The sequence below is a fragment of the Protopterus annectens genome, chromosome 11.part0 (genome assembly GCF_019279795.1).
Source record: "Protopterus annectens isolate FY-2018-M chromosome 11.part0, PAN1.0, whole genome shotgun sequence".
In the NCBI taxonomy this organism is placed as follows: Eukaryota; Metazoa; Chordata; order Ceratodontiformes; family Protopteridae; genus Protopterus; species Protopterus annectens.
Genome location: NC_056745.1, coordinates 151843060 through 151850559, shown reverse-complemented (window position 1 = coordinate 151850559; position 7500 = coordinate 151843060).

The following is a 7500-nucleotide window of genomic DNA, read 5'->3' as shown; positions in this document are numbered from 1 at the left end:
GATTCAAGCTGCTATACCAAGTTGTCTTCAGAATGTTTGTCTTCAGAATATTTTTTCTTGGAGGATCAAGGCAGTTTTTTTTTGATGCAGAATAGGATAAGAAGGAAATACAAAACTGAGCCATCAAACAGAAGGGGATTCTGCTTCTCATTCTTATGATGGTAAAGTGTATACAGTGACTTTGCCAGTGAAATTTTTTCCAATGTTCCAAAGGAAAATGATTGAGAGAGAGAAGAAAACACAGGAGCTGGCTAGAAGAATCAGGAGTACCTTGAACTTGAACTGGAGTTTGAGGTTGGGAAATGAAGATGAAGAAGAAGAAAACCAACAACACTGAAATTAGTGAATAAATGTGAGACTATAAAGCATTAACCACATTTGTGAAATATGGCTTCACAACAAAAAGTGGAAAGACTGGACTTTTGTTGACTTTTTTACACTTGAGGGGACTGAAACACATATTCCCCACTTCGTGTTATAAATGCATCAAAGGACATTGAAAGGAAGGAAGAAAAAAGAAAAGTAACTGCATATAAATCAATTTCTGTTTTTAACAGTATTTGTATGACGCATTTCATGAAGCAAATTGCATGTTATACAGTAAAGTATTTTCAGTTACTGCAAGTGATAAAAATACTATAGTAAATAAGTCCCTTTTTCTTCTTTTATAGTTTTAAAAAGTGTAAAAGGAAAAAAAACTCTGGACAAAAGGATATTTAAGTTATTATGCTATAATCTTGAGTTGTTGAGGTGGGGGAATGGGGTGTAAAAGCTCACAGATTATAATACATATAGAGAGTTGATTTGTTCTCTCTTACTTTTGCATAGATTAATGTCTGGATTAAGGCCTTTGGCTTAATCTAATAACAGTTTCTGTGTAATCAAGTAAATAAGTGGACACTGAATGTAATGAAAAGTTTCCTTTGGCAAATGAATGTGCAGTGTAAGTAGAGAGGTTTGCAGAGCCATACATTTGGTAATTGTGTTTCCATGGAGACAAACTGACCATAAGGTAAAGCAATAAAATCCAGAACATTTTTTTAAATTAAAGGTTAATGTTTTCTCAAAGCATAAAAGCTGTTTTTTACATCTGGAAGGAAAATAAGATGAGACATGAGCAAACAGTAGTTAGTGCAAGCAGAAGCACAGGCTGTAACATCTTAGCATGGACAACATTAGTGTTAGGTTAAGTTATGCCAGCATATGCAATTTTGATTTTGTACAATTGTTCCCACTGGTAAGGATAAACATCATTATTTAAATGTGTACATAGTTTTGTGTGTTTGTTTTATGTTACTAGGTTTTGGAGGGGGTGTTCTGTGGGTGTGTTTTTTTTTTTTGTTTGACGATTTTCATTAAAACAAAAAGTCATAAAATGTGACATAGGTTCTGTGATGCCCACCACTGCTACCAGTATATGATGGCCACCAATATGTATCATCTCCATGCTGGGCCAGTAATCAAGGAGCCTGAAGCCTCACCGCTGACACTGGAGAGGGACATGCACTTGAAATACAAATGGATACACTCAGCATTTCCAAATGCAGACCTCTGCATCAAGACAGTTTCCCTTAAGAGCACACAGGGAACACATTCATCCTGGGGTCTGGATGTCTCTATATCTGTCTCCCTCCAGGTCCCCAATAAGACTCTTGACTGGTACAGCTGTAGGGTTAGGTCCTCAGCCAAGTGTCCAAGCCAAGTCCTTCAGTACCCTCCTTGTAAACCCATTGCTTCATGTCTCTGCCCCAAGTAGCTGACACACACACTCTTTAAGATTTAATTTTCACACACACACACACACACACACACACACACACACACACACACACGCGCACACGTGGGGAAGGCTGGCGAAGATTACCTACTCTGCCAACTTTTCTCAGACCACTCAGTTACTATAACACTCTTAAAGGGTATCCAATTATACTGTGTAATATTAATACTTATACAAATGGTAGTAGTTCACCAAGACAACTGGCTAGGCCTTCTGGAGTGGCCCACACAGCACCACCAAATAAATATAAGAACTCTCCAAGGTCAGATACTTTCTACAAGGACCAGCCACAATAAAAGTTTTAAATATACTTATAAATAAATAATAAAAGTACATGAAAATACTGAATATATATTCACAGTAAACCACAGAGTTCAGATCACAGGAAATATTGAAAAGAACATTGATGGACAGACTCATACAAATAAAGAAAAACAAAATCTAAACTAAGCTTCACTATATTCCTAACAGAATCTAAGATAATTACCGTTCCCTAATTAAGTTACTTATTACTGCAAGGTGAAATGCTGTGGGTGAGGGTCTTTCTAGTCAGGCTTCCCAAACAGAATACTCAATACTCTAAGATTTCTCTTTGTAATATCTAAAATATAACTTCCAAGAGGGCTGGCAGAATGACCTCATCTGGTCACCTGACACGAGGTTCTCACAGTATTCTCCCTTGAAGCTGAAACAGGAAATTAGCATAGACAGCCACAATACACATCCAAATGTTTATGGCAGTGCCTGGGGCCTCCCCTCTTTTCACTGAGCTAATGGACAAAGGCTCTGGCCTAGACCCAGCAACTCCCATCCTATTCAACACTGTGGGGTGCCTTTTAAGGGTTTAACAGTTCATTTACATTTCATTTATTTTTCTTAAAGTTAACCTCTGCTGTGCCAGTATCCTCTGTTAAAACATACACATTTAATTCAGCTACAATAATACATGTGCATTTCTTTTCATTTTGGCAAGGTGTACTGTTGATGCTTTTCAACACAAGCAAAGCTCACAAATACATTTTCAGCACAAGCATCTGTACAAAATATGTTTGATATACAAATGGCATAAAGCTCTAATACATTTGTAACACAAGCATCTTGTATAAATCAGTTTGATATGAAAAAGGACATATCATTCTTTATAGAATTCCAGCTGGCTATGCTGGTATTTGCCCATATCATCACAGGTTCAAATGGAGGTGACAAGAAACAATTGTATATGAGGTCAACCTGCCAAATATTAGTGGGTGCATTTAACACAAAAGCTGGAAATAGACATTTAAAAACCTGTAATATATATATATATATAATATGTGGGGAAAAATAACTTAATGTCATAATAGCTACCCTAAACATATTATTTTGGAATGTGAATGGCTTCACAGGTATACACAAAAAATAAAGAGTATAAAAAAGTGGTAGAGGATGGATGGATGGATGGATGGATGGATGGATGGATGGATGGATGGATTTATATTAAGGAATGCAGAGTGCAAATAGCAATGTTACAGGAGAGACATTTGGAAAGAAATTAGCATGTGAATTTGATAAAGGTAAGAGTTCAGGATGGATATTCAGCAGAATATCAGGGACCAATGAAAAGGAGAGTACTGATACTAATTGCTAGAGGAGCTCCAATAGTGATAGAAGAGGGGAAACAAGATAGCAATGGTAGATTTGGGGAGTAAAGGGCTACTGGCAGGGGGGATTGATTAAATTGGCATGTATTTATATTCCACCTAAAACTGCTTTTATAGAGTTTAAGAAAGTTTTTTTTTTTTGGAGAAATAATCAGCTTTTAGCAGGGAATATTATTTACAGGTAGGAAATGGAACTTGATTTGCAACAGTAAGTATATATATGGGGGACCTGGAATGGAAAATATAGCAAAACAGCTTTCATTTTTGATGAAATGTATGAAAATATTTAGTATGGAAGATGTGAATTCAGTAGTAGTAAGACCTCAGAAAGAACTTATACATTATTCCTCAAGGTACAGTTACTGGGCTAGACTAAACAGAAATTTTATTTCACAAGAACATGCGCATTTAACTGACACACATCCAATAGCTATTTCAGATCACGCACCAAAAACAACTAAGATAAAAATGTAGGATAATGAAGTAAAAATGAGACACTGGTGTTCCCCAACCAACCTGTTAAAAAGGGAAGAATTTGAGGAATGGATAGTAAAAATTATTCAAGAACTATTATGGAAGATAGAAATTTCTTCAGATTTTATAGCTAGTGAATTGGATAAAATGAAAGTAGAGTCTAAAAATAGCATATAAATAAAAGAAAAAGAGATATGGTAAAGAAGGAATAAGAATTATTTAGAGAGGCTGACAAAGGTTAAAGTAAAGAGGAATCTCACAGAGTAAGAAAAAGTGTAACTGCAAAGTACTAAAGAGAAAATAAGGGAGTATCTGGATAACATGCATGAGTTTAGAAAGTTTGTTGTTAAGCAGATGTTTTTGATAATAACTCAAGAGCACAAAAACTCTTAGCATAACTTAAATAACAGAATGTAGACAGTTTTGTTGCCAAACATAGGGACCCTATAACAAGAAAAATAACCAATGAGCCTGTAGAAGTATTAGAGATATTTCAGAAAATTTATGAAAATGTATATAATGCAGAGGAATGTGAAAATAAAAAGAAGTACAAAGGGAAATATTTAGGGAAGACTAAAGTATGCCAAGCTTAGAGGTAGATGAGGCTCAACAATTAACAGTTAAGACAGAAGGAGATGAGATAAAAATACTGACATATAATCAATCTACTGGAAAGTCTCCAGGAATAGATGGTATTCCTGTGGATGTTTGGAAGCTAGGATGAAAGAAGGTGATAAAGATCTAGAAAGCTATGTTTAATAGTATTTTAAAAGGAGAGGAAACACCAATATCCTAGACAAGTGGTGGTGGCTGTAGTACTTAAAGACAGTAAAGAGCCATCAGATTCAACTTCATATAGAACCACTTCAATTTCAATCCATGATTATAAAGTGTTTATGTCTATAATAGCTAAAAGAATGGGAAAAAGGAGTTGCCAAAATTGATAGATATGGATCAATGTGGTTTTGCAGAGGGGAGGAAAACATTTGACAAAATTAATAGAACAATAATGATGAAGAGGGAAGCAAAATCTAAGGGAAAATGCTGTTGCTGGTGGGTCTTGATGCAGAGAAAGCATTTGACAGAGTAAACTGAGATTTTATGAGTTGGGCAATGGAAGCGTTGGCATAACATTAAATAGGAGGATACAGAAGGGATCAGCAGCAAAAATTAAAGTAGGGGGGTTCCTGTCTGATGTGTTATATCTGAAAAGAGGAATCAGCCAGGAGTGTCATCTTTCCCTTTTTTTATTTGGATTATATTTAGAGCCATTGGCAAAGAAAATAACAGACTTAGAAATTTAAGGATATAATTGGTATGGTAATCAAGAAAACTAGCTTCTGTTTGCAGACAATATTATTTCGTACCTAATAAAACCAGAAAATGACACCTCAGTGTTGTGGCTCACTGAGGCAGTTTCAAGGTTTTTTTTTTTTAATATAAAATGAACGCAGACAAAATAAAGGTAGTAGCCATAAACTATGCACCCACACTTGAATTTGGTGCAGCGATACCCATATCGCTGGGGACACAATAAAATGAAGTATTTAGGAGTATTGGTTAAAAAGGATTCTGTTATGGTAGTGAAAAATATGTAGAAAGAGACTAAATGACAGACAATATAAAAAGTGTGGAAACTGGAGGCTCTTGTTTATAGATATGGATAGCAAGATACAAGCAGTGAAAATGTTCTTAGTTCCTTTAGCTTTATATACAGGTCAGCCATATTTTAGCAATCACAGCAGAAGTTGTGGGCAGTAATTAATAAAGAGTGGATGGATTTTATCTGGGAGGGAAAGACGGCAAGAAACAAGTGGGATAAGTTGATTCGTCCAATAGAATAAAATGGTTTAGGATTACCTGATTTGAAGGGATATTTTCGAGCTACAAAGTTAAAGCTGCTATACATAACACAAGCAGAAAACTATAATTCAAATTGGAAAGGGATGATGATGAAGTAGGGGGGAATTCAAGAAATAAGGAAAAAGTGGGATTTTTGGATGCAGATCCTTTGACATGAAGTAATGAATATTGTAAAAGAGATAAAACAACTGGAAGTGGTAGCTTTACAAAATGGTAGGAGCAAACTACACAGAACAAATGGAAATTGTGGTTGCAATACATGCAGAATAATGTTTTGAAGGAGGAGTGAGGTTTAAGGGAAGGCAGGGATTCAGCAAACTATGTAATGTTGGATTGATGATAATTGTATAAAGCATGTATGTGATATATAATGTTTGTAATTGTAAACATGTTAAATGTTTTTTCTTTTATATAAATGTATCTTTGCCTACATCTTAATATGTCCTAATTGACAGTGAAATTCGTCAGGGATCAAAACTATCAACAAAAAAAAACATCAAAATGAAGTGATCACAAAATTTAAAAAGCATTGCATTTGTGATCAAATAAAACAATTACAAACTTTGCTTTTGCTCGATTCACATAGGGCCTTCTGTGCTATAAACAAATCTTCAGTGGTCTCTATGTAAGAAACATTACAGTACTTTTGGTGCTGTGCAGAAACAGAAATAAAATGCACTCTCTGTTCTCAGGTCAGTCATTTGGATCACCCTGTAGATTTTTGGTTAGCCGATCCTTTTGACTAGGTTCTTTTCAGAGCTGGCATTCTGGTCCCCTCTCTTCTATTCACAGACTCTCCCAGGCTCCTCTGGAACCTTTTTCTCTCTTCCCTAATTTCTCTCTAATTTTGACTTAGCAGCCCCTACTTTAAATACCCTGAGTTTGCACCAAAGGGCCAGTTTACAGAAGGATAAGGTTCCTTCCTTTAAAAGGGTAAGCATAGCATTTGATGTTTTACAGGCAATGGTAGCAGCAATGTGATATAATGTCATACACAGAAATAAAATCAGGTTTACCCTCTTCATCAGTGGAAACCATCACTATATATATACATGTACACACACACACACACACACACACACACACACACACACACACATATATATATATATATATATATATATATATATATATATATATATATATATACAGGTCATCTCTAAGCCAAGGACCAAAAAATATAACAAGCAGATTGCTACAGTTAAAATATCACAAATGAAATATTTTGAAACTTCAGCCATGACCACAAATACAGTATCAGTATTCAGAGGACCAGGCAAAGACAAAAGGCCTGTGGTTGACCAAGTTTGCAGATGACTGTAAGTTGGGTACTGTCATTGACTCCCTAAATGATGTTAACATACTGCACGAGGGTCTCACAACAACTCATGACTGGTGCCAAAGTCATGGCCTCAAGTTAAATGCAAAAAAATGCATCATCATACCATTCGGCAAAAACATGGCCCCTACTGATTACTACATCAATGCAACCCCCTAAGCACAGAACCTGTGGTGAGAGACCCGGGTACTCAGGTTAACAACAATCTCACATTCGACCATCATGTAGTGACAATGGTCAGAAAAGCCTTTTACTTGGTTCATCTCATGAGTAAAGGGATTGCTTCCAGAAAAAAAAGGAGGTTATTACCTTTCTATACTCCTCCCTCATTAAACCAATAATTGAGTATAACACCCCATTTGGTATGTACCTCTCCAAACATCTGCACCAACAGGAAAGGCCACAGA